Source organism: Mesocricetus auratus, unplaced genomic scaffold, assembly GCF_017639785.1.
Source record: "Mesocricetus auratus isolate SY011 unplaced genomic scaffold, BCM_Maur_2.0 Super-Scaffold_100014, whole genome shotgun sequence".
Taxonomy (NCBI): Eukaryota; Metazoa; Chordata; class Mammalia; order Rodentia; family Cricetidae; genus Mesocricetus; species Mesocricetus auratus.
Genome location: NW_024429197.1, coordinates 49,277,512 through 49,305,312, shown reverse-complemented (window position 1 = coordinate 49,305,312; position 27,801 = coordinate 49,277,512). Strand labels below are relative to the sequence as shown.

General features: G+C 41.0%; 1 long non-coding RNA gene across 2 annotated transcripts in view; it reads left to right on the top strand.

Moving 5' to 3' along the window:
• The window catches only part of LOC110341677, a 137,379-nt gene that overhangs the window by 31,134 nt on the left and 78,444 nt on the right, over positions 1–27,801 (top strand). For both annotated transcript variants that reach the window (XR_005881359.1, XR_005881360.1), the window contains exons 3-4: positions 20,075–20,148; positions 21,132–21,182. This is a non-coding gene — a long non-coding RNA (uncharacterized LOC110341677). The remainder of the gene's footprint in view (positions 1–20,074; positions 20,149–21,131; positions 21,183–27,801) is intronic.

Genomic DNA, 27,801 nt, shown 5'->3' with positions numbered 1-27,801 from the left:
CTGTCCCTTTGTGGTATGCTGGTGCAAGCTCAGTGGCTGTTTCTCTGCCTGTGTGTTTATGTTCCCGAGAGAGGCCACCAGCTTATTTGTGACTTCAGGCTGAGCTCCCCCCCCCCCACATCCTGCGTAGGTCACACTGGCTTTCTGCTGTGCCCTTCCACCTCATTTCTAGAGACGAGTTTGACTCAGGAGAGTGATATTGTGTTTTTTCTTTTATTAAATGTTTTTTTTTACATGCAATATGTTGTGATCGTGTTCTCTCTTCCTCCAGGTCCTCCCCATTTCCCTATCCATCCAGTTTATGGTCTTTCTCCTTCAAGAACCCAGCCCCCACAAAACACAAAAGCTAAAATCAGAACAAACAAGCAAAACACTAATAAGATACTTTTTTATTAATAAAAAATTTAGAATAATAAAATAAAGAAAATAAATTATTTATTTTATTAATACATTTTCCTGTGGGTCATGGCTGTCATAGATGTGAATTTACTGGAATAGACAGTATTGGCCAAAAGATAAAACTGTACCAGTCACTCCTACAAAGAAGCCACAGGGTCTGGGCTATTGATTTATTTTTTGTATATTTGGTTAATTTTTTTTTCATTTATTTTATATACTGACCACAGTTTCCCCATCCCTCCTCTCCTCATATTCCCTTTCCCTCCCATCTACCCCTCCCCCAGTCCACTCTCCTCCTCCATCTTTATTCAGAAAGGGCCAGGCCTCCCATGGGTGTGAACAAAGCAGGGCACATCAAGTTGAGGCAGGACCAAGCTCCTCCCCCTGCATCAAAGCTGAGCGAGTAATCCAGCGTGGGGAACAGGTTCCCAAAAGCCAGCTAAGCATGGGCTAGGGAAAGGTCATGATCTCACTGTTAGGAGCCTCACAGATAGACCAAGCTACACAACTGTCACACACATACAGAGGGCCTAGGTTGGTCCCATGCAGGCTCCCGTAAGTTTTGGTTAGAGTCCACGAGCTCCCAGGAACTCAGGTCCACTGCCTGTACGGGTTCCCCAGCCGTGACCTTGGCCTTGACAACACTCTCCTTGCACAATCCCTCCTCCCTTTCTTCAGCAGGACTCCTGGAGCTCAGCCCGGTGCTTAGCTATGGATCTCTGCATCTGCTTCCATCAGTTACTGGATAGAGTATCTCTGATGACTTTTAGGGTCGTCACCAATCTGATTACAGTAGATGGCCAGCTCAGGCATTCTTTCCACGATTGCTAGGAGTCTTAGCTGGCTTCATTCTTGTGGATTCCTAGGGGTTTCTTTGGCATGAGGTTTCTCCCTAACTCTGGAATTCCCACCTCCATCAAGAAGTTTGTTTGATTACTCCTCAGTCCAGCCTGATCCCTCATGTTCCCACCCTCACCCCACCCCCAGTTTACCCAGGGAAATCCATGCATCCCTCTTTGGACCCTTGTTATCTAGCCTCTCTGGGGCTGTAGATTGTAGGCTGGTTATCCTATACTTACTCCCAATATCCACCTATGAGTGAGTACATACCATGCTTGTCTTTCTGGGTCTGGGTTACTTCACTCAGAATGGTTTTTATCTAGTCCCATCCATTTGCCTGCAAATTTCATGATGTCATTGTTTTTGTTTGTTTTTTGTTTTTTTTTCTTACAGCTGAGCGATACTCTTTTGTGCAAATGTACCACATTTTCTTTATCCATTCTTTGGCTGATGGGCATCCAGGTTGTGTCCAGGTTCTAGCTATTACTAATAATGCTGCTAGGAACAGAGTTGAACAGATGCCCTTGTGGTATGATCATGCATCCTTTGGGTGTATTGGGCTATTGATTTAACAATTGCAAAAGCTTCAACTTATATACCGAATTAATTCCTGCCAGTGGAAGAGGTGCTCAGCTCTCTCTACCTCTCCTTAAAACCTCTTTCTAGCTCTGCTTTCTTTTCTTTTCTCTCATGATGAATAATAAGGACAAATGAGAGCAGATCTACTGTGGGCTGGCAGCCATTTAATCTCATAAGTTGGTTCCAATTCAGCGTTTCTGTTTTCCTATTTAAAGTATACTGTGCACATGCTCATTAAATGGACAACTTTCAGTATGAAGGTAGTGCTTGTAAAAATGGACTCAAACAACCAATAGCAGGTAGGGCCGACATTAAAAACTTTTTGCACACTGTACATTTGTATATCATAAGAAAACTAGTAGCTAACATAGCTAACTCAAATATCAACAAAAGACAAATTATAAAAAATTTTAGGTCAATATAATCCTGACAATATAATGAGATAGTATTTCGTTTGCACCAGATAACAGGGTTGGTTTCTGTCCTAAATGGTTTTGTTGTGGCCATTTTTGTTTACTGCTGTGTAGATATTCCATTCTTTCAAAATTATAGTTCTTCTATAATTTGTTTACATTCATTTGCTAATGGTTATTTACGTGATTTCTTAGTTTACTTGAAATGACTTATAGTTGATTCTTCATAACAGAAATCGATGGTTCATATCTACCTGGGCTCAATTTCCGTGGAGAAACCCAGTCAAGCAGATTAAATTGAAATTTTAGAAGAAGGCAATGCCATGTCTGATTCTGCTTGGCCGAGTTACCATCAAACCAAATATGAGGGACCTAAAGGCAGGAAACCGTCAAAGAAACTGAAAATCTCTCTCTCTCTCTCTCTCTCTCTCTCTCTCTCTCTCTCTCTCTGTCTGTCTTTCTGTCTGTCTGTCTGTCTCTCTATCCCTCTCTGCTATTCTCATACAATTATTTGTGTACATACCTGGCTTCCTCACTTGTCTCTAAGGTCAGCGAGGACCATGCCTTATCCATCTTTGTGTCATTCATGGCTTCCAGTACAAGGCCTGGCCCCGAGTGATTGCTCAGCATGTATTAGGGAAATAGTTATAAATGTGCTAGAAATTTTCATTAGATTTGTACCTGAACAATCCTCTTCCAGCTTATCAGGTGGGATCAAGAAGAAATGCAGGGCTTAGCTACAGTTCTGTAAGGTGGAATAGCTGGTAATAGCTGCTATGCAAGTTCATCACTTATTTCTCCAGTCCTTTCCCATGCTGGGTGACTCTTAGCCTGGCATGTCTGGGCAGGACTCTTTACCTGCTTTGTATCATTGGCTTCTAGTTCCAACAAGTGCTGTTTACACACACTTAATTTAACTACTGGACTATAATATGTCACTGCTCTTTTTACATATCGTCTCCTCTTCTAGAAACAGGATGGGCATCTTTAATTCAGGCGGTTCCTGTTCCATGTGCGTCTACATTAATTTTAGCTTGCTCGCTCTTTAGCTTTCATGACATTCAGGGTTTTTTTCCAGCTTTACTTCCTGCATAAGAAAATATAGACCATTTTACCACAACGGGAAGTGGAGATTGGGGGATAGTATTGAAATCAGGTAGAGAATCATATCCTGGTTTGGAAGGAAACAGAAACAAAGCATTGAATGAATTTTTATCTCAAAAAAGAAAATAAAGCCAAAATAAAAACAAAACAAAACAAAAAGAAATCACAAGAGAGTAATAAAGGCCAATAATTCAGCTCGCAAGATAGCGCATTAAGCTCTTATTCAGCTTTACTCTTTGATTTTGGAGAGGGTCTGGAAAAAAGACAACTACATATTTGGGCCTTGATTTGAAACAACAGACTTAGTAAAACTATTTTTCCTTCAGCTAGGAGGAAATGAATAGGTAGGGTAATAATAATGAACTTTGGGCACTGTTCTCCTAAGAGCAGGGCATACGACTTGAAGGCACTAAAAACAGTCTTGCATAAGTGCTTTAAAAAGAGTCCTTTCACGGTTTTCTTTTTTATGGTGCTAACACAATCATAGTTTCTTAATAGTTTTCTTTTAACTATTTGTCTCGACAGGTAGCTTAAAGATGTAAAAACTAAGATAATTTTGGGGGAAATACTTTTATTGTTGCTTGCTTTGACACTTTAATTGTTGTAAGACATGTCTCTTTCCAGTTTAGTTTTCATGTCACTTTCATGTCAGGAAAAGCAGTACTGCGTAGGAGGTCTGAGTTTGCCACCTAGAGGAGAGATGTGAAATTCAAGTTTTCCCCAAGTTTCTAAAATTCGTTAAATTCACTAACGTTTCTTCACTTACTCACTTACTCATATGATTATTCAAAACACAAAGTATCTATGAGACCTAATGAATTCAAGACAGAACTCAAATTGTCTGTGATGTGTTTTGCTCTATCTTTAAAGTCTTGTATTTGGAAGAACACATAACCGGTCCGTTAGCTATGTCTAAGCATCTCTGCTGGGGATGAGTGGTACTTTTCGTTTGGGGGCTATAGCGAAACTATGTTTTTTTTGATAATACTGTTTCTTTTTCCCCTTTTAAGTCTTTGACAAGTTTGATACAGATAGGCAAATATATTGGCTTCTTGTTTGATATGGATAAGATGTAATTTCTTCTTTAAAGAAATCACAAGAACACAGGGTATGGTGGCACACGCCTTTAATCCTAGCCCTTGGGAGGCAGAGAGACAGGTGGATCTCTTTGAGTTCCAAGTCAGTCTGGTCTACATAGAGAGTTCCAAGACAGCTAGGGCTATGCACAGAGATCCTGTCTCAAAACAAAAACAAAAAGAAAATAAAGCCAAACAAAACAAAACAAAAAAAAGAAATCACAAAGAGTAATAAAGAGTAATAAAGGCCAATAATTCTGATATACTTTATGTTTAATTTCTTTACCACTCTATATTCATTGTACATACCATTAAGAGTCACAAGGATAATTTGTTCACATATATGATGTATTTTAACCATATTCATGTTCTATTATTCTCCCTTTCTCTTCCTCTTTCCTGCCTCCTATGAGTCTCTGGCATTCTCCTAGTCTCCCTTCTATTTTCATATTATATTGACTCAAGGGTGGTTTTATGATGGTATATTTTGTTTATATATTTGTTATTTATTAAGGTTTAATCCCAAGGTCTTGTGCATGCCAAGTAAGCATTCTGTAGCTGGCCTACACCTAAAGGCCAATTCTAATATTTCTGAAATGACAGGATGTTTAGAATAAATTCATTATTTGGCAAAGTTAGTACAAATGAATGCTTAGGCCATTTATTATATTTTGTTTAATTCTAGAGCTAATAAAAAGTTCTTTTCCTTCTTTATTATACAAGCACTGTCTGGAAGAGTGAATGTATGTTAAGTACTCAAGAAATAGTGATCTCATTGCTGATGTCATTATTTTGGACTAGTACTTGATTTGGAAGAGATCTAGACATTGATTTATCTGAGAAAATTTATAGCAAGAGCATGAATATCTTCCTTGTCAACATTTACTGTGAGTATAATGTATAATTGACAAATAATTCTAGGAGACAATATACTGAAAGATTTTAAATAACAGAAACTTAAAACCACATCTAAACTGTAGAGGCCAAGAATCATTGAAAGCAGACTTAAAGACTAGACCTTTTTGCTGAATGGAGGATAATCACTGATAACTGGTCTAGAGCAGAGTATTTTGTCTTAGCAGCTTACCTGAACACACTCTCCCATCTGTCTGCCTGTCTCTGTCTCTCTCTCTCTGCAAGTACCTGCTCAACCCCCCTTCAGTACAACTCTTTGATTCCATTTAGATTTTTCTCTCTGTCTTTGCCCTACTCATTTTTATGTGGGAATGAGATTTACCTCCCCACTTACAAGCAACAAGCTGTCACTGTTTTGTCTGTGTTTCAATTGTACAAGATCTTTTCTGTCTGAACCTTAACATTTGTATGTGTAGCAGGGTTGTTATGAACCATCCATTGTATGGTTCTGAGAGATGGAAGCCCACATTATTTTCTGCACTTTTTAAATAAATAATACAGGTAAATGAAACCAAAGCAGAACGGTAGGTTACGGTAGATATTTGGAGAACTCATATACTTTTTTTTTTTGGTTTTCAGAGACAGGGTTTCTCTGTATTGTTTTGGAGGCTGTCCTGGAACTTACTCTGTAGACCAGGCTGGCCTCGAACTCACAGAGATCCGCCTGCCTCTGCCTCCCAAGTGCTGGGATTAAAGGCATGCGCCACCACTGCCCGGCCTCATATACTTTCTTAACAAATCAGCTTAGAAATATGGCTGAACAATTTAGGAATGGGCCACTGTATGGTTTCTTTGAGGCCTCAGCACTTAAATGAATTTTATCAAATTTTTAGGTTCTCAAAATTTTCTCACTCTAATTGTTGAGTTGAACTGTGACACTTATTTCCCCTACTGGCATGTTGAATCCCTGCTCCCTAGGTCCTCGATCAGTACAGATGTAATTACTTTAGATGAGGTCATACTGGGGCAGCATAAGCCCTAATTCAATATGACCAGTATCCTAAGAGACAGGGAATTTTGGCCATAGAGACGCACAAGTAGAAAATACTATGTGAGGATTGGAGTTACGTCACAAGCCAAGACATTACCACAAACTAGGAGGGTGGTCTGGAGGAGAGCCTTTCCAAGAACTTGGAGACAGAGTTTGGGCTGTTTTGCTTTCAGAGCTGTGATACAATGAATCTCTCTTTCCTAAGCCACCCAGTTAGTTGCCCTTTGTTATTTTAACACTAGAAAAATTGTTACTTTTCACTGTGGTGATCAAAGTGCAATTGTATAACCATGTAATCATATTTTAATTCTTATGAGAATCTTTCAGTGTAGATAATAATGCCTTATCTGTACAAGTTAGCAAATGGAATCTCAGAATAATCAAGTTTAAGGTATTGCGGCTGCTTCATTATGGCGCCAAGTGACTCCAGACTTGTTGCCATCCTATTCCAGACTACAGTCAGAGGTGTGGGTGTTATCTATGTGCTGAGGAGGAGCTCCTAGGCAAAATTTCAGATCATCAAAGGAGTAGGGCAAGATAAGTCTTATGAAGCTAAGCAATCATACACTAAATATAGTAGCATTGCTCATGTATATGGATTCTCTGTACCCATGATTCCTATATTTGCCTGGTAGTTCAGTTAGCCTCATTATGCAAGAGGAAGCAGGCGGTTAGAGGTATTGGCACATCTGTATGCCTCCTGGGTATTTAATATCTGCAAATCCACATTCACCTGAATGTAGAGATGTAAAGTGTAAATTATGACACCAAGCTCTCCTGTCATCTGGCTTGATTTTGTGATGTTTTTGTCAGACATCCAGGAATATTATTAACCCTTTAAAGGTGAAATGGTCAGGAGGTTCTCTGACCTCCCCACCCACAGTGTAGCCCTGGGTGCCAGCAGGGATTCCCCAGGTTTTCCAGTTTCAATCCAGTTTTCTCTTTTGTTCACTGCCAGGAGCAGCAGCTTGGCGTTCTCTGCCTCCTCTTGGTCAGCTCTTCACGTTTCCACAGCACTCCCTCTTCCTCAGGACATGGTTGCCTACTAAGGAAGAACCCGGTGTCAAAACCGAAAGCAAATGAACCAGAGAGGATGATGGTAGTCAGGCTAGAACACAGACTGTCCTGTAATTTATTTACGGAGAAGTCTTTGTCACACTGTATTCAGAAAACTTCTTGACAATAGCCCACAAGCGTTGTAGCCCCAGGATGCTTTTTCTGTACTGGGAAATGTTACTTGGAAAAGAACAAGAATATTTGTTTGGGTTCCACTGAAAGGCCTGTGGTAATGCACAGGGAAAATCTTTCTGATTCTACTGCTGAAAGGCGATAGCTAATGCTTTCTCTGAGCTTTGAACGTCTTCGGTTTAAATATGACTGAAAAAAGATACCAGATGCCAATCTTATTTATGTTGAGTATTTTCTGCCCCAACTTTTTTTTTGTGATTAGCAAATGGTACTGTATTTGGATTCTATATTTCATTATTTAATGCACTCTATCTTTTTATTTGTAGGAAAAGTGGTTACCTATTTTTTTTTAAATAAGAAGTAAAATTGTGATGTAAAACACCAAAAAAAAAAAAAAAAAAACCATCTGGGGCAGCGGAAGAAGGAGGGAACTGTATGGAATGACTTTCATTTCTTCCCATACCCCCTTCACTCTTCTAGGCCCCAAACTGAAGGCAGGTTGTACTGCTAGGCCCATCCCATGGTAACAGAAAAAGCACTACACCACTCTCCTTCCCGCCTTAGACACAAAGTCTCGCGTGTGGCTGTGTGACTGATCACAGTAGCCTGTCATTGGACACTGGGAGGAGCATGGCCTCCAGTGCTGCATTTAGCTGTGTGGTCTCCTTCTGCTGTGTTTTGAACCACATGGAAGAATGTGTTCACAGAGCAAGCTGCTACACAGTCTGCTCTCCACTCAGAAAAATGATAAACATTAAAAAAATGCCACGATGAAACCCATTACTTTGTCTGCTAAGCTAAAAGTAAAGCAGATGCCAAATGTCTGAAGACTTATTGAAAAAAAAAAAAAGACATCAACGCTCCCTCCTACAAGAGAATATCCCTGGTTTTAGTCCTCAAAGTGTGGATTTATACATGTAAAAGTACATACAGAAACTGCTATGGTTTGTTCATGTGTGAAGTGAACACGCCTCCTTGTCTTTGTGCTCCTCTGTCACATCAAAGGTTTTAACTGAAAAACTGGACCTTTGCTCTCGGCTGGTGAATCTGTGTCACGGGGGAGTCAGATCATCAGTAGTGGTGACTTCTTAACATTCTTCAGGTAAAATTATAGCAAATGTTTGGAATTTACTGTGTTAATTTCAACTATGCCTGTCTTAATAGTGGCTGAAACAGGAAGACATTGGGGGAGGAGGGAAGCCCCCAAATCATTTAACCTTGCTAGTTAGTTATTTTCATTTATAGCAAAGAAAAATAATACACAAATGTGACAACTCAAGTAACTGTCTCAAATTTAATGTCATCCTTCAGCCTAGAAATACTTCGCTGTAATTAAAGAAACTGAAGCAAAAGTCCCTGCCAGCCAGCCCTCTTTTCTTTGTGTGTGTGGTGGGGGGCGGTCAGCAGGACAACTGCACCCCCGGGGTTGCTTTCTGTGCTTGGACTGGGGAGGTGCAGAGGAAAAGCTGTCTTCCAAACCGAAGGGCTAATGTGCAGAAGGACACCTACCCTTTAATAGAGAGGGGCGGGATAAAGGAGTCACTGGCCCTAGAAAATTCTCCCAAGTTCAGAATCAGCATTTTGTTGAGAGACATTTTAAAAGCTCCTTGGTCAGGAAGTTCTCTGAGCCTCTTACTCTAGACACTGACTTCAAGAAGATAAAAACCTTCCAAATAATGACATTTAATGACTGCCTGCCATAAAAGGCTGAATCCATTTGACTTATTTTTTTTTCTATTTAAGACAATTCACAGATTCAAAAGAAACCTTTTTTATTTTCAGAGGGGGAAAAAAAGTGTCACCCAGAAGCAGCCAGGAGTAACCCTGCCCCTGCACCTTAATTTATGTGTGGCTAAAGTTCAACTTTCTCAATATGCCATGATCTCAGCACAACTGGCCAGACTCCACAGTGGGCAATCAGCTCTATCTTAGCAGGGCAGATTTGCTCTGGGAATCTATGAGCCTGGTTTGCTGTGTTGTACAAGAAGTTGCCAGACCTGCCTGGCTTGAGAGCAGGACTTGTTGAGCAGGTTCTGTGGTGAGATCACTGGCCAGCTCAGTTTTATTGGGCTTGGCTGAGAGAAGCCAAGAAATAAATGGTATGACTTTGAGTATCTGAAGCTATTTTTCCTATTTTCTCTTCCAAATTCCGTCTACAGTTTCCCTGGTGGATGAAACCTTCATTCACAAGCTTATTGACTTGCTCACCGAATGTTTGCTGAATTCTGGAACTGACTTGACACGAGATGTTGAAGAGTGAACAATGCATTCCTCTGCCTTGATGGACATGTCACAAATATTTACAACAGCCACGAAAATGTTATAATTCACAGATGTCAGCAGTTCACATCATTACTTCCTGTCTTTAAGAAGGAGAAAGTGGATAAGTGCTCTTGGAAGGGGCTGGCAGAGAATGGCCTTAGATCTGCCAGTGTATCACGTAGCTCATGACATCTGGTCCACACCTCACCAGGAATTCATCTCCCTCCAGTACCCAGGCTCCATGTTGCCTTCCCTGGCCACCGATGCTCCTGGAACACGGGCCCAGCAAGTGTCCGTTTACACTGTCTTTGGGCAAGTGCTCAGACACAGTAGCAAGGTGACCATGATGTTAACCTTGGCCTTGTTCCGTTGGAGAAGGTTTAGCAGATGCCTTTGAATCCTCTCCCCCAAAGCACTGATATTTCTGCAAGAGTGACCTGAGTTCTGACTTTTTCTTTTATGTAGGCATACAAGAACAATAATGTGCCGGGCAGTGGTGGTGCACGCCTTTAATCCCAGCACTCGGGAGGCAGAGTTCAAGACCAGCCTGGTCTACAAGAGCTAGTTCCAGGACAGCCTCCAAAGCCACAGAGAAACCCTGTCTTGAAAAACCAAAAAAAAAAAAAGAGAGAAAGAAAATGTTTAACTCTCCTATCCAATTCTGCCCATAAAATACATGATTTGGTAACATATTGCCACAGCTATGTGCACATGCCTTGGGAATCTGTTTACAATGGTGTTTTATGATACTCCTAATAATACACTATCATTTTGATGCGATTGAAATATTTTTATATAGGAATTATAATTATTTTTTAAATTATAATTGTAAGAGACTATATTTTGATTTTGAAACTTTAAATTACTTTTTTTAAGCATTTATAGCTTTGTCTGTGTTGTTCAGGGTGATTGGCTTTTCCACATTTGCTATCTTTATATTTTTTTCTCTATCAAGAACTGTCTGAATAAGGGAACTGTTCTGGTTGGAGAATTATGTCTACTGAAAGTGCAGTACTTGATTGTCTACAAATCTATCAGTGTTCAGAGGTTGGGCACATATTAATGTACTGATCCAGATGAAGATTGTGTTTGCCTTCAAAAATCTATGGTCTGGTTAGTGAGAGACTTGCCCATTTGAAAATGTGGTCCTTCTTCCCCTCTCCTTGGACTGTAAAAACCGGTGTTGATGTTTCATTTCATTGTTTCCCACACATCAGCGGCTCATGTCCCATGCCCAGGACCTTTGTGCTCTTTGCAGCTGCCAGTATTATTATGCTTCTGGAAATGTGCTATCATTTTAAGCTTAGGTGAGTTTGTTTGACAATAGAAGCAATATTGTTGAATCCCTAGGTTGATGACACTTTCAAATAAAAAGACTTTAACATAAAATATTTGACTGCTAAGTAAGTACTGCTGCCCATATCCATGCCCAGTCTTGCCCCCAGTCTTTCACATGCCCCAGGGAATCTGTACCTGCAACATCCCTTCTGGGACTGAGTCTGGCGGAAGAGAAATGGAGAGCAGTGGGAGCCCTGGCAGTGGGGACAAGAGCATGTGTTTATGGAGGGCGTTAGCCTTGCCATTTGACTTTAATTCGTTTTTACAGCTCCTCTCGTGGGCACATACATCTCAGAGGCATGAAGCAGAGGGCAGGGGAGGGAGGACTGGGTAGCTGTTAGCCACACATGACGTGATGTTTTCAGGTTAATTCTCTTTCCCTTAGTCGTTCATACCTGATTAGCACATTCAAATCATACCTGATGGTGGAAGAGTAAGGGTTTTTAACATTTTCAACATTTGCTGTTTGTGAAGCAAAGTACTGATCCCAGAATGAAGATATTGGTGCCAGCTGCACCAGTGTCTTACAGTTGCATCAAACATCTTTTCTTTCTCCCCTTCCTACTGTTTTTTCTTTTTGGTTTCTCTCGCAGTTAGCAAGAATATTTTTTTCATGCTGAACCCTGAGGGCATTGCTCGGAAGTCTTTGCATTCAGGGCAGTATTGCCAATTTATTATTGTTATTTTTACTGTTCTTTTGATGGTCTTACTTGTGGCCCAGGCTCACCTATGGGGCGCAGACTGACTTTGAATGTGAGGCGATCTTCCCACCTCGGCTTGCTAAGGATTGCAGGTGTAAGTCACCACACCCAGCATCTGCCTTGCTAGAATCCTCCAGCCTTCTTAGAGAATATAAAAGTAAATACTTTAATAAACATGAGACATAGAATTATTAGTCTTAAACTTCCCCATGTTGCAAAGGAAAAATCTGAACCTCAAGAAAAACTGGTGGCAACTTTCTTTTGGTTCTGTAGTTAGTGTTACCGTTGTAAGAGTTGCACTGCAAATCGCTTCTTGGCCATATGGCTAAGGCCATCTAGACAATTGTGTGGGCTTGTTTTCAGATATGTCTCATTTTTTTCTTCAAATGCACGGGGAGCTGTAAGCATAACTCATGCCTTAGGTGTTTTCCACTCTGCGTTCTTTCTTAGCACTGTGTCTTACGCAGGCTGGTGGGCCCTGATTGCTTTTTTATTTACTAAATGGTATAATGAACTCTGTAAACTTGTTTAATTCTTTTTAAAGACAAGGCCACACTAGCCCAAGTTATCAATGAGGTGACTGTGTAATTGAACCTGGTCTTAAGCTCCACATCTCCTAATTCATCCCCCCGAGGGCTGTGATTATCACTGTTCACTACCATGTCCATATCTGGACCCCAAACCCTGTTTTTCATTGTTCTTTGTCACAAACCTTCCAGATATGCACCTTGGTTTGTTTTCCTGTTGCTGTGCTGGAGTACTCTGGCAAGAGTAACTTAGGGGAGGCTGGGAGCATTTGCCTCTTGATTCCAGGTAGAGTCAATTCACCATAGCAGGGGAAGACAAGATGGCAGGGACTTGAAGTGAGTAATCACATGACATCCACAGCAGCCGAGAATAATGATTGACACACACATGCATGTGCTCAACTGCCTGTAACTCTGGCTCCCGAGGACCCAATACCTCTGGCCTCTGCAGGCATTGAAGGCACATATGCAGACCCCCACATATAATTAAAAGTAATAAAACAATTCATTTAAAATGGGGAAGATGAAAAAAATCTAGAGTTGTTTTGATGAGGTTGATTAAATATTTTAATTTGCATAAATGGTAGGAGTTACAGGATGTAGCAAGCTATCTTTAGCAATTGTGAAACATTAGCTGGTGTGGGAGTTTGAATGTAATTGACCCGCATAAATTCATAGGGAGTGACACTATTAGGAGGTGTGGCTTTGTTGGAGTGGGTATGGCCTTGTTAGAGGAAATGTGTCACTGTGGGGGTGGGCTTTAAGGTTTCTTATACTCAGGAAACAGCCCAGTGTCGCAGTTAACTTCCTGTTGCCTGCAAGATGTATTAGTACTCTTAGCTACTTCTCCAGTACCACATCTGCCTGCACGTCACCATGCTCCCCACCATGACGGTAATGGACTGAACCTCTGAAATGGTAAGTGAGCCACCCAATTAAGTGTTTTCCTTATAAGAGTTGCTGTGATTAGGGGTCTCTACACAGCAATAGAAACTCTAACTAAGACAATTAGAGACTATAAAATGCCTAGGGAAAGGAAATACATTGTTTCCCATATTTAATCAAGCAATTGCTCTGATTATTTTTCAGAGTGATCTAATGAAAGCAAAACTTTGCTTGGTTTTGTTAATATACTGGAGTATGAATGTTTTTGAGATTTTCTGTATAAATTGATACACACATACATTATATGTGTGTGTCTTAAAAATTACTATCATGAGATAGCCCAGTTACCTAGGGTAAAACCAAATAAAACATTTAAAGAAAGCTTTTTTTCTAAGAAAAAAGTAGCAATAGAATGACCCCTAATGGCATTCTGCTGTAGATCAGTGCCTTGCTCAGCCATCAGCAGGGAAGCTTCTTCCTTCCCAGATGGGAACAAATACAGAGACCCACAGCCAGACAATATGCAGAGTGAGACCTTGGAAAACTCAGCTTTAAAGGTGATGTCTCTATCAGATCTCTCTCCTCAGAGCTCAGGGAACCCCATGGAAGAGGAGGCAAAAAGAAAGAGTGTAAGAGCCAGAGGGATGGAGGACCCCAGGAGAACAAGGCCCTGTAAGTCAGCATGAGCACAGCTCACATGAACTTACAGAGACTGAGGCAGTGTGCACAGGGCCTGAGCTGACGGGAAAAGTGGACACATGCACCCATCTCTAACCCAGAAGCAGTCTCTAACTGATGGCCACTTGCGAAAGTGAATTTAGTTTCCTCCAAGGGAGTCTCACTGGGAAACAAACTACTCAGAAGTAGATGGTCAGCAGAAAACAAGCTCAAAGGCATCTTTGGAGGTTCCTTGTCTCACAATGTCATTTCAGAGCTCTTTCTATGAAAACAACAACAACAACAAAACAATAAAAACCTCTTTTATGATCTACACACACACACACACACACACACACACACACACACACACACACACACACACACACCTCCTTATACCCTACAGGTCCCTTGCATGTATGTTATGGCTTCCAGCTTAATGTTTTGTGTGATTCCTGAGTGTGTGACTGAGTAGGTCTCTGTGTCTATTGTATCTATTTCCTGTGCTGTTTCTAGGGCTCCTTCTTTCCTTCCTTCCTTCCTTCCTTCCTTCCTTCCTTCCTTCCTTCCTGTTTGTTTTGTCCTATTCCAAAATATTAATTTGTGTTTTGTCTTACTATAGCTTACTTTAGTTTATTATTATCCGTTGGTGGCCTGTTGGTTTTAAAATGAGAGACAGAAAGGGAGGATCTGGATAGTAAGGGAGGTAGGGAGGGACTGAATACAGGGAGGCAAAGCTGTAATCCGGAGTTATTGTATGAGAAAAATATTTTTCATAAAAACCGACAAAAATCATTATTACCTACCTAACTGAATTATTAGTAATTCTAAAAACACGACATTAGTCGTTAATCCTGCTTGGTGTGCCGATCACTTTAAAAGTGTATTTTGAAAGTCACATTATGGGTGAAGGTCAATGTACCTGGTGCATCTTCCATTCTAAAAAAACAGCCTAATGAGAAAAAAGCACGCTCCTCTCACCACCCCCCGCTTTTTTTTCTTGCCTCTTTCTACTCTTGCGGGCATCTGGACTTCTTCTGCCAAGTGAGTCAGTTAGAGAGGAAATGTTTAGCCCACATTTTCACCCTAGCTGGGCAAAAAGGTTAAAGGGCAAAAGTTGCCAGGTTAATTTTCTTTAGGACCTTGATGGACTCTCCTGATTCTTCTGAGGACAGCACTGAGAATTCAAGTTAAAAAGCACTAAGCAACCCACTTTCATATATGCATTTCAAAAGACCAAGTCCCAATTAAAAATTTTTTTTAATTGGATAGATGTTTACCTACATTAGCACACATTTTCCTACTATCTAGTCTCCTGCAAAGAATTTGTTTTAAAAGCATAAATAATAATCATGGAGAAAATTTTTTAATTTAAATGTATTTATGTCATGTTTATGAACATTTTGCCTGCATGTATGCCCACACTATGTGTGTTCTTGGTGCCCACAGAGGTCAAAAGCGAGCATCAGATCCTCTAGAACTAGAGCTATATACGGTTGTGAGGTGCCTTGTAGGTGCTGGGAATCCAACTTTAACTGAATGCCGCATCTGAAAGGTACTTGCATTCTCCTCAGTGGGATGGCTGGAGACTTTAGGGAAAGTTCCTTTCTGTTTTGTGTGAATACAAACCTCCATCCGGGCAGTGGTGGTGCCTGCCTTTAATCCCAAGTGCTTCACCACAGCTGGATCCAGTGTCTGCCCTGCAGGGGTTCAAGGCGGGAGGTCAGATCGGCTCAGACAAGGGAAAAGCAGAGGGAGTATTGAAAGTCTTCGCATTTTGTAGCTTTTCTCTCTGTGTTTCCATGGTGTCTGAAATCAGGATGTGGTCCCGAATGAATGACAACAGGAAACACTTGGATGTTCATTCTGTCTAATTGGGCTTCTTGAACCTCACGTAGACTGACTGTTTTGGAGTCTATAGCCCCGTGTTCCACCCCACCCCCTTCCTGTGCACTCCTTCCTCTGGTTTGTGGGCTCTGCAATTGCTTCATCTTCCTCCTTTGAGAGGCAAGCTGGGCTGAGGGTGAGAGATTTTTCTGGGCTCTGCTCTCTCTTCGCTATCCAGTATCAGCTCAAGCTTTCCTTTCCTGTCTTTGCAACCTGAGGGAACTCTTTTCTATAGCGCTCTCTCTCTTTACTCATCAAGTTAAATGAGAGTTGGATCCTTTTCCAGACTTGAGCTTGTAATGATTCCATTCCCAAAGAGTTATGCTTTTAAAAGAACATAGATGTGCTAAACTTGGGATTGACTTGGGGACTCTTGTAAACCCCAGAGAACTCCACTGTGTAGTTATTGTGAAAGAACTTGCTTAACAGTCTGCTAATTTGTCTGAATTTTCTCTAAATGCAATTATGTGCAAAGCCTCTTAAGACTAATGCTCTGAATTTGCAGTTGGCAGCTTCCTATTAGGGCTCTGAAAGGCTCCTAAGTCCTGGAGATTATGTCTTCTTATAGCAAGCCTAGGTGTGTATTATTTAAAGAACCCTAATTCATAAGAGACTGTATTTGATCCCCAGCACAGACAAACAACACCCCTTCAGTTATCAACCTGTGGGTCACAACATTGGAAAACACATATTTCTGATAGTTTTAGGAACCCCCAGTCATAAATCTATCTTTTTTGATCCACAGGTTGAGAACCGTTGTTTCAGGAGATTTTAATGGAGGGCCTTAAAATGCTCCATTACTGTCAGTGGCCACAGTGAACTTCCCCCTTATAGGTCAGGTTATAATTATACTCGAATTGGATCTTATTTTTAGCTCGTATATGCCATCTATCATCACCAGCCTTACATTTTAGAGTGCACCAGCCACTGTCAGGAACCTTGTCTTGAATTATTTAAAATCAAGTGATGTTTCACTAACTGTGTTTTGAAATAAGATCTATTTTAGTCTTTAGTCTATAAAGCAAGGGAGGCCTTGGTAGCTGGATAAAGAAAATTGCCTTACTCTTATTTCTGACATCCCAGTAAATTTGTACTTGTAAGACCTTAATAGACTTACTGCTTCTGTCACTAAAACTTGAAGATTTTAACAGTTTCTCCCCCACAAAAACCAAACTTCAGCACTTTTCTAGTGCTCTTGAAATTGTTAAGGCTCCACTGTGGCTTCTTGAAGGCATGGAGCATGTCTGACTCTCTGAGTCACTTCCTGTTTTGTCTCCAGAGCCCTCCATGTTCCCTAGAGCAGGGTACCCATGAATGAAATGAATTAGTGAATGATTAGTGAATGAAATGAAGGAATGAAGTTAGAGACAGCTGCATTTTCATGACAATATAGGATGCACAAAAACTAGTGGTGCGTCTGGGAGAGGGAGGCAGGAGGATTGTGTGAGTTTAAAACCAGCCTGGTCTACATAGAGAATTCCTGAGCAGTCTAGACTTCAGTGTAAGACCTTCCCGTCCCCCCCTTAAAAAAGTATTTAACCCTTCTTAAGAAGAGACTTAGTCTAGAATTTGAGTTACATAAATATTGATACTCCCCTACCCCCCTTGGTGGTAGAGCTGAATCTTACAGGTGAGTTGAAGGCCCAGGCAGCCTGTCTAGACATCAGTATTTCCATGGTGCATGTTGTATGAAGAAGGCTGTGGGTGTGAACTAGCTGTCTTTGCATCAGAACACCTAGAATCTGGCCAACTTCTTGCTTGTCTTTGGACATTAGTCAGCCTGCAAATCCCTGATTTGTTTATTTAGTTCAGAGCAATACCATGGAAACAATAACCATCACATTGGCCTGTGTTTACGCTTATGACAAACAATTGATATGCATCGGTTCCTTTAGTAGTCCTTGCAGTGGTTTTGTGAGATAGGTATTGCTGTTCTTTCCTTTTCACAGATGAAGAAACTGGGCTTAAGGAAATAATTTCTCCAAGGTCACACAGCTGCTACATGATGGGGAGTACATGCTCTTCACCACGTAGATAACCAATGCTTCTTTGAGAATTTAGAGCACATATGGCATCCAGGAGAGGCTTGCTGTGTACTAAACCAGACTAGATGATCAATAGGGGGTGCTAAACAGGCCACACACAGTCTCTTAGAATTTGTCACAGTATCAATGGCTGCTGCTTACTATAAACCTGCTTGATGCTGGGAATTTCTTTTTATGGTAACTCACTGAGTTGTTGTAAGAGGTATTTTTGTCATGTTTTATGTGAAAAACAAAGTTCAGAAAAGCTGAGATATTGGCTTGGGATGATGTGTTATTGGCTTGGGATGATGTAATGTTGGCTTGGGATGATGTGTTATTGGCTTGGGATGATATAATGTTGGTGTGGGATGATATAATGTTGATGTGGGATGATGTAAATAGCACACGATGCAGCTGAGGATGAAATCCAGGTTGGACCTTCCTAAAAGGCCTTACTCTTTCTGCTCCCTGACTTCTTGTGATTAAACTCAGATTTGTTATTTATCATATACCTGCCACATTACTTTAAAACAATTACTTATTTTTCATTGAGGCATAGTTGACAAAAATTTTAAATATTGTTCCCAAGTATGATGTTCTGATACATGTATGACACTACGGAATGGTTAAGTCATGGTAATCAACAGTCCACCACCTTACTGACATATCAATAAGCTGTTGGTTTTTTGTTTTGTTTTAGTTTTTTGTTTTTGTCATGAGAATGTTCCCAATCCGCCCTCCTCAGTCTTCTACTTCGACTAACTGATTTCTGGGATCCAAGGTTCACACTGGTGCCGTCTTTGCATTACAGATTAAATTTATTGTTTAAAGTTCATGGGTCACTGTTGTCACTCCACCCACAAGACTCTTGCAGTTTGCTTCTTTTCACACCCATGATCTTGAGAAAAGGTTGGTGTAACGAGTCTTTAAATAGTTATTAGTACATGTTCAGGTGAAGCACATGACAGCAAAGCTGCTCACATCCCCCTGCTTTTTCTTTTTCTTCATTCCCTCCTCCTATAGTTGTAAAATAAGATAGGACTTGAGAAAACACTCTTTCCTGAGAATTGTTACCCTCTTATGTTTCTAAGAGGGTTAGGAAAATAGATGAGTAATTCCTTTGAATTAGTGGCTTTGAATAGTGGCTGATTCCATGCTGACCACTAGAACTCTGAAATGATAAAAGTAGTTGTCCTTTGAAGATATTTTTGAATATTTGAGAACTTGTGTTTTAGTTTGATCCACTTAAGATCTTTAATGAACACCTATTGCATGCCATGCACTTGAGTGTATCATGAGGATTGAGGCCTGTAAAACAGTGTGATTGGGACACAAAGAAAAAAATATATCTCCTAGATGACTTGATATATGTATCATTATAGAATAAAACATAATACAGTTTGACATATAGTGTTCTGTAGGGTATTATGGAGTATGAGATCATTTTTCTTAGTGGAGTTGGGACATGCAATGTAAAGTGATAGCCTTCTTGCTCTGTCTTGAAGGACAAATAGTATGGACAGGGAGAGTAAGTTCCTGGGCAAAAGATTAGTAGGAGAAAAGTGAGTATTGAGATAGTGGAGGATAGCCCTGAGTGTTTCCAGTCAAGGCACAGGCAGAAGTAACAGAGAGCTGAGTTTACATCGTGAGTAAGGAGGCACATTAGTACAGCTGACTAGTCTTTCTGTCGTCACACCCTCTTGGTTCTCTGTCCTCAGTCTCTTTCGTGGCTTATTTTTCTTAGCCTGAACTTTCTACCTGTTGACTGATGCCAGCAACTCTGTTTTCCTAATTTACTAGCCTTAAACTACCCTTGAATACCCTCTGCACACTAGCAACTGCCAAACCTTGGGGTCAATTTCTCCATAGCTTAATACACGAAGAATGCACAACAAAGTTTCTATTCAACATCTTCACTTCGATGTTTAATTTTCTATGCCCAAGTACTCATAATGGTTCATTACCACCATCTGTTGGAAGCCTGTTCTTCATCAACCCTCGCCATCATAGTTAATAAGTCTTTGTTGCTTGTTTTCTGCAAACTAGGAGTTAATCTATTTTTGCCTTCGTTCTCACTTCTCCCAAATGATAAATTATTTTGATTCTAAAACTACCTAACCCCAAATAGGTGAATGCCCTTTTTATTAGGAGGTTGTAATGGTGTCATGGTGTTATTTTGATAAAAATGGACGTTAAACTAAAAAGATCCCCACAGTTGAAAGAAATACGTTCAGCTTCTTTCCAGAAATTAACTTATAAGTTGTCTATAAGAACCATGTATTCTTCAGTTTGCAGGTATGTTAGAATTGTTTCCTCCTGAATTCCAAAACAGCCCTGCAGCCCCTTGCCTGCAGACACCCAGGTACAGTATGTTAATTTTACAAATACATGTTTATGTATATGTGTTTTATTCAGTGAAAATTACATTTTAAAAGCTCATAGTTTTTATCAAAATGAATTGAAAGTCTTGAAACATGGTATAAAGGTAGATGCAGCTTCCAGTACAAATGGAGTTTTCGCTAGGTACACATTTAGGAAGACAAAGAGATACAGTTCTAGACAGATGATGTCTTGGAATTTCTATTGCTGTGATGGAACATTATGAACATCAGCAACTTGTGAAGGGAAGGATTTATTTGCCTTATGCTTCCACATAGCTGATCATTACTGAAGAAAGTCAGGGCAGGAACTCAAGCAGAGCAGTAACCTGGAGTCAGGACTCATGTGGAGGCCATGAAAGGGTGCTGCTTACTGGTTTGCTCCTTGTTACTTGCTCAGTCTGCTTTCTTATAGCACCCAGGGCCACCAGCCCAAGGGCAGCACCACCCTTCCACATCAATCACTAATTAAGAAGACCCCCCCCCCCACAGGCTTGCTCACAGCTGGATCTAAATTATGGAGGCAATTTCTCAACTGAGGTTCCTTCCTCCCAGAGGACTTGAACTTGTGTTGAGTTGACCTAAAACTAGCCAGCACGGGTGATTTAGTATATAAAATAGATTTAATTTGTTTCATCTCTCTGTAGGTCTCAAAATTTACACTTAGGGCTAGAGAGATGGTTAGTGGTCTGAGCACACACTGGCAGCATGCTATCACAGAGGACCTGGGTTTGATTTCCAGAACCCACATGCTGGCTCATAACCATCTTCTGGCCTGTGTGGGCACCAGACATACATGTGGTACACAGATACACATGCAGGTAAAACACCCATCCATATACATAAAATCATTTTAAAAATAGTTATTTTTGTGTGTGTAATTCTCATGTAAGTTTCAGGGTAGCTTCATTTTGGTGGATACTGATAAAATTGTCACACTCACCCCTTTATGTTCATTTCTCCTCAGTACTCCCAATGAACTCCATCATCAACACAGGAGTGTCACCATCAAACTGAGGTAAAGTTCTAGGCCAGTCTGGGCTACTTAGCAATGCTGAGCATGAGTGGGGGTCGGTGGGTATGGCATGCACAAAAGGAGGAGGCAGGAAGAGAAGCAAACAAGAGAGTGGGGAGAGAGAGGAACACGTTTTAGAGAGAAATGTGAACTTAACAAGAAGACAAATGGAGTTATTACTGGAAAAGATGTTCAGAGGGACTGTGTGACATTTGCATCTCTATTGGACTTTTCATTGGGGCTACTCCATCAGCTAAGCTATAAACAAAGCAGTTGAATTAGCCAAGGTAAATCATGCTAGGCTGTGGTTACAAACAGTCTCAAAATCTTGGTCCATAAAAAAAACAGAATAGTTCTCACTTGTGGCACATGCTCACACAGGATCCCCATGGGTTCTGCTTGCTGAACTTCCTTCAGAACACAGGCTAATGGAGCAACTATCTTTTGGTCACTATAGCAACTTCAAAAACCAAAAGCTCTGAAGAGACTTGTATTATAATTTATATCTGATATGGGAGTTGTGGTAGTTTGAATGTAATTGGCCCCTATAAGCTCATAGGGAGTGGCACTGTTAGGAGGTGTGGCTTTATTGGAGGAAGTGTGCCACTGTGGGGGTGGGCTTTAAGATCTCATGAATGCTCAAGCCATGCCCAGTGTTTCAGACCACTTCCTGTTGCCTGTGGGTCAGGACTTTCAGCTCCTCCAGCACCATGTTATACCATCATGATAATGGATTAAACCTCTGAAAACGGAAGCCACCCTGGTTAAATGTTTTTCCTTTATAAGAGTTCATGGTCATGGTGTCTCTTCATAGCAATAGAAATCCTAAGACAGAAGTGAAACATATTTTCTTATTTATCTTATTTTATGTGTTTGGGTGTTTTTCCTGCATGTATATCTGTATACCACATGTGTGTAGTGCCTGTAGAGGTCAGTGCCTTGAATTCTCTTTTTTTGGGGAGGGGGTTTCCGAGACAAGGTTTCTCTGTGACTTTGGAGTCTGTCCTGGGACTAGCTCTTGTAGACCAGGCTGGTCTCGAACTTACAGAGATCCACCTGCCTCTGCCTCCAGAGTGCTGGGATTAAAGGCATGTGCCACCAATATCCGACTGAGCCTTGAATTCTCAGTACCATAGTGTGGGTGCTGAGAATTAAACCCAGGTCCTACAGAAGATCAGCAAGTGCTTTCAAATGGAGAACAATCTCTCCTGCCTGTGAAACATGTTTCCATATAACTGGTTAGTCATAACTAGACAGAGAGCCCCAAGCAAGGGGGGGGGTAAAACTGCAATACTGACGATCAGCACTAATGAGGACCAGAAAGAGATTCAGACCGAGTCTGGTATTCCCCCCACCACCACCAGGCCTCCCATTTCTGTAACTCTGGCAAAAAGAACCCACTTCATCAATAAAAAATTGAATTCAGTTTTCTTTCATTTTATGCTTGAAATTTGAAAAGAGCTCTGTTTATAAGGAAGTGAGGGTTGAGCACCATGAGTGCAAAAAATAAAGATCTTCGGGCTTGGGAGATGGCTCAGTGGTTAAGAGTACCTTCTGTTCTTGCAGGGGACCCAGGTTCGGTACCCAGCATCCACAAGGCAGCCCATAACCATCCATAACTTTGGGATCTGACACTTTCTTCTGACTCAGGCACCAGGTATGCACATGGTGTACATACAGCCAGGCACACATATGCTGTACATACATACAGTCAGGCACACAATGCTGTACATGCATGCAGTCAGGCACACACATGCTGTACATACATACATACAGGCACACACATGCTGCACATATATACTTGCAGGCACACACATGGTGTACATACATACAGTCAGGCATACACATGCTGTGCATACAGACAGTCAGCACACACATGGTGTATATACATGCATGCAGGCAAAACACCCCTCATACACATACACATACACACATAATAAAATAAGTACATTGAAAAAAAATGAAGGTCTTTAAAGCTAATAGACTTTTTGGCCACTAACATGGACTTTTTAAAACATGTATGTGAAATTACATTTATAATGCTTAGTCAAGCCAGTCAATTACAAAAATTGGTCTGTTTACACCATTTCTGTCACTAGGTGAAGAGCAGTCCTGTATTAAAAGGATACTTTATTTCTTCGTTTGGAATAAAAAATTACATAGCCTCAATTTTTTGGCTCTTTTTTTGTTTTAGATTAGGTATGCCTATCCACTTAAATATGTACAAGATGTATGGCAATGGTCTTCTCCCTGCAATGTCTTAGTGTTCTCTGTAAAAATGGGAATAGTAGGGCCCACTCTTACTGCTTTGAAGCTGACTTTGCTCAAGTATGTAAAACATTCAGTCCTTTGTAGATCTTTAGCAACTGTTCAAAAATGTTAGCTATTCTTATTGCATCATCCTCATTATTCCAATCGGTAGGATACACTCAGCATTTACAGCAAAGCTTTTTGTTATGATTTGAGTGTGAAATGTCCCTCCCCAACTCATGAATTTGGGCTCAGAAAACAGTGCTGTTTTAGGAGGTAGTAGCACCTTTTCCATGACTACTGCTCCCTGCTATGTTAAGCTGTGAGAAGTTACCAGCACAAGTCCTCATTGCCACAAGCCAAGTTGTCCACTGTGCCTTCCCTGCCAGTATGGGCTGTACTTGTACTCTACAATCAGCTACTCTCTTGAATTGCCTCTGCTAAGTAATTTTGTTTTGTCACAATGATAACTAAAAACCAATTAGTAAACCCTCCAAAAAGACTTTTGGAGTAAATGAAGATCACCTCTTTACTAGGGCATGAATTTCAGGAGAGTTCTTACACATTTTTAATCATTTTGATTTGTGTGTGTGCATGGTGCATGCGTGCGTGTGAGTACATACATGTGTAGGTCAGAGGACAATTTCCAGGAGTCCATTTTCACTTCCACCATGAGGGGGTTGCAGGGGTCAAACTCAGGTAGGCAGGCTTGGGAGCACACACCTTTACCCATGAAGCAATCTCACCAGCCAGCCCTCTTGGAGTCTTCAGACACTTGCCATGTAGGTACTGAGTTAAACGGGCCTCTGAAGGAATGTCTCAGGAAGGCCTGGTGTTTTGCCTCCAACCTCTACAGTTCTAAAGCCACAGGAGTCATTGTCTCTATTATTCTCACACAAGAAAATGCACCAGATCCTTATTAGCACGGAGCATGAGTTTCTCTTTGTTTTAAAAAGAAAATTCTTTAGGATGCCATTGAAGACATCCCGTTCTTGAACATGATTATCTTTACTACACGCAGGTGCCAGATCCCAGCACCTCATTTCTGGTCATGAGACATGGAAGGTAGTTAGTTAGTGATCTATATGAGATGAATTTAAGCTGACATCATGTTTAGGTCTGGATGTGATGCCATCCTCTTATGATTTTTTTTTAAATCACCTGGACTGTGGAGCTGTATTACATGTGACTTGGCACTAAATGAAAATGATACTTCCTTATTTGGCTTCCTGTCCGTCCATCAGTTGCCATAGTCTCATTTGTAATTCTTAGTGGTATCTTTGACTTAAAAAAAACCAAGCAAACAAACTCCCTTCCCAGTGAGGTAAAAGTCTTTAATATTAAATATAGGTTTTGGAGGCAGATGGGAGTCTGAGTTGGCTTGGCCTCTTACTAGTTGTGTGATATTACGCAATCTCTTGACCTCTTTCAGCTTTAATTTCCTTATTTGAGCAGGTTGTTCATTATTTGAACAGGGAAAAGGGATTGGACTTTAGAGAAGATTAGGAGATAATGTGTGTAAAAATTGTTGATGGATTGGGTTGGGCAGAGGGAGGGAGCAAGGATGACTACCAGGTTTCTAGCTCAAGGACTTGAACTTGGGTGGCGTTTTAGTGCAGGGGAGATAAAAGAAGGTGTGTGCACACGTGTGTGTGTGTGTGTGTGTGTGTGTGTGTGCGTGTAAGATCCAGAGAGGCAGAGATGGAAAGGGAAAGATTAATTGTGGCTTGAGTTTAAAAAATTTGTGTGCATGTACAGGTGTCTGTTTTCATTTGCATATGGGTCCAAGTAAGCCATGGCATGCAGGTAGTCAGAGAACAATCATGAATACTGGTTCTTGCCTTTCACCTTGTTTGATATGGAGCCTCTTGTTCACTGCCGTATAGATCAGGCTTCTTGGCCTGTGAGCTTTCAGGGATTTTTCTGTCTTTGTCTTCCATCTCACTGTAGGAACATTGAGATTTCAGATACCTTTTACCATGTCAGAGTATTCATGGCTTCTGGGAATTTGAACTTAGGTCCTCATGGTTGTGTATCAAGCACTCTCCAGTCTGGTATGGGATTTTCAGATGCTTTTTAGACAATGTAGAAATGTTGTCTTGAAAATTTCATGATGCTTAGAGAGAGATCCGAATAGGTTAACAGAGCTTCCTTGAATAAATAGAGTAATGTAGGTGAGGTGAACCTCTGCAACTAAGAGAACATTGGATGAGCCTTGAGAATGTCTTTATTTACTGGTCTTGGGAATGGGGGAATCTGGAAAAAATCACTTTTTTTATCACAAGCCTCTGATTTTCCTCTTCTTCAGATATCAGCTTTTGAAAGGAAGAAGAAATCATGTTGTCTATGTAAAACAAGGGCACAATCCTTAGTAAGGTCCCCTGGTAGACACAGAAGTGCATTTTTAAACTGTTGAAACCAACAGTAGAGAATAGAATTAGTCAAGTAAAAAGACTGAGCAGAGTTCTTGATGTTCCGAGGTCAGACACTGGGAGTGTGTTCGACAATAATCGGAATGGTTAACTTTGACTCAGTGCTCACTCGTCTAGATTCCAAAATAGCATTGATCTTGTGGTGAGAGTTTGCTGTGTAAATGCCATATTGAGAAATACAAGTGGATTTGAGGTTGCTGGGGAGTGACTAGATCAAATGTCCAATGGCTTGTAGTCTTGTTTAGGAGGCTGGTAAACTCAGGAAATGAAAACAGGAAGTTGGGGGACTCCATGAGTTTAGAGAGTGGGTGTAGGCACAGTCAAGAGAGCACTGGAGAAAAGGGTTAGAGGAAGGATAAGTTGTACTTGTGATTTTGGGTGTAGAGCCATTCTCTCCATTTTTTCATTAATATTTTTGAGATTACAAGTATAATTACATCATTTATCCCTCCCCCTTTCTCCGGCCCAACCTTCCCACACATCCTGCCTTGCTTTCTTTGAAATTCATGATCTCTTCTCTCTCTCTCTTTTTTTTTTTTTGTTAATTGTTGCCAGGCAGCCATGTTGGTGAGACTTCATGGATTTAACTTTTGACATTTCTGTAAGACAAAACTCTCACAGGAAACTTCCTAATCCTCTGGTTCTTACACTATTTCTGCTACATACATCTTTTGAGATCATCCCTTGAGCTTTTAGGTAGATGTATCAACAGGAATAGTGTGAAGCAATTCTTGGTATTGAAAAGCTCTTTGATCTCTCCCTGACAGTGTGAGGGCTCATGCATTTCCAAAGGGTCAAGCTGCTAGACTAAGGAGTGGCTGTTTCAAGAGAGCAAGCAAAGAGGAAGGATAGAGCTAAGGACAGGGGAAGTAAATTGCTTTCTTCTTGTGAATGAGCATTCCAGAAATTCGAGCTCTAATCGGGTTAGGTGACCGCAAATATTACAAAGATGGAATGAGTCATTTAGTGGCAGAGATGTCTGAGGGTCTGAGGTGGCAACCTTCCCAACATGTCTGTGTGGGCTTCTCATGAATAAAGACCTCTGTATGCAGAGCAGACAGGCCAGGTCAGCTCTTGCTGGGGTGGAAAGATATTTTCATCTATCATCTCATTTCAAACCTTATAATAAGCCTGGAAGGTGGGCGCAGCAGTAATAATAAGATATCTTACTTTTCTTCTGCCCTTGTAGCTATGTTGATTCAACACAATCATTTGTGCATAATACTCTTAACAAGCTTAACACACAACATATGCAAGTTTTATTGTTATTCACACCTTTGAAGCATCTCTGCTTGTGTTTTTCAGGGCATCATGACATGTTCCCTAAAGCAATTGGGGTTTCCCTTTAACAAAGCCAAGGCTGGCACCTGGCTAGATGCTCTTTGTTGATTTTAAAAGTCTTCATGTGGAGTTGAGCACCTTCTTTAGGTTCTTCTCATGGTCCAAACTCCATGTCTTTGTCTGTCTGCAACAAAGCACACAGGCCACCCACCAGGCCACCCACCAGGTTCCACTTTCCAGCCCAAGGACACCTGTAAGTGCTGATGGGTTTATAAAATAACTGAGTTGAATGGCATCCTTAAGCAGTTTGCCAGGGTGGTCTAGTTTTCCAGGCTTCCCTGGTGAGTCAGCAGGAATGTATGCACTGGACTCTGGGAATCACATGGTCTAAAATAGCTTCAGATTTTCCTTAAGAGAGGCAAATATGACCCTATCCAAGGAGTATGCCTTTAGCAGTGCCCACTTTGAAGTTTAACAGACCATGCTAGAATTCTATTTTTTTTTTTTTTTGGTTTTTCGAGACAGGGTTTCTCTGTATTGTTTTGGAGGCTGTCCTGGAACTTGCTCAGTAGACCAGGCTGGCCTCGAACTCACAGAGATCTGCCTGCCTCTGCCTACCCAGTGCTGGGATTAAAGGCGTGCGCCACCAATGCCCGGCC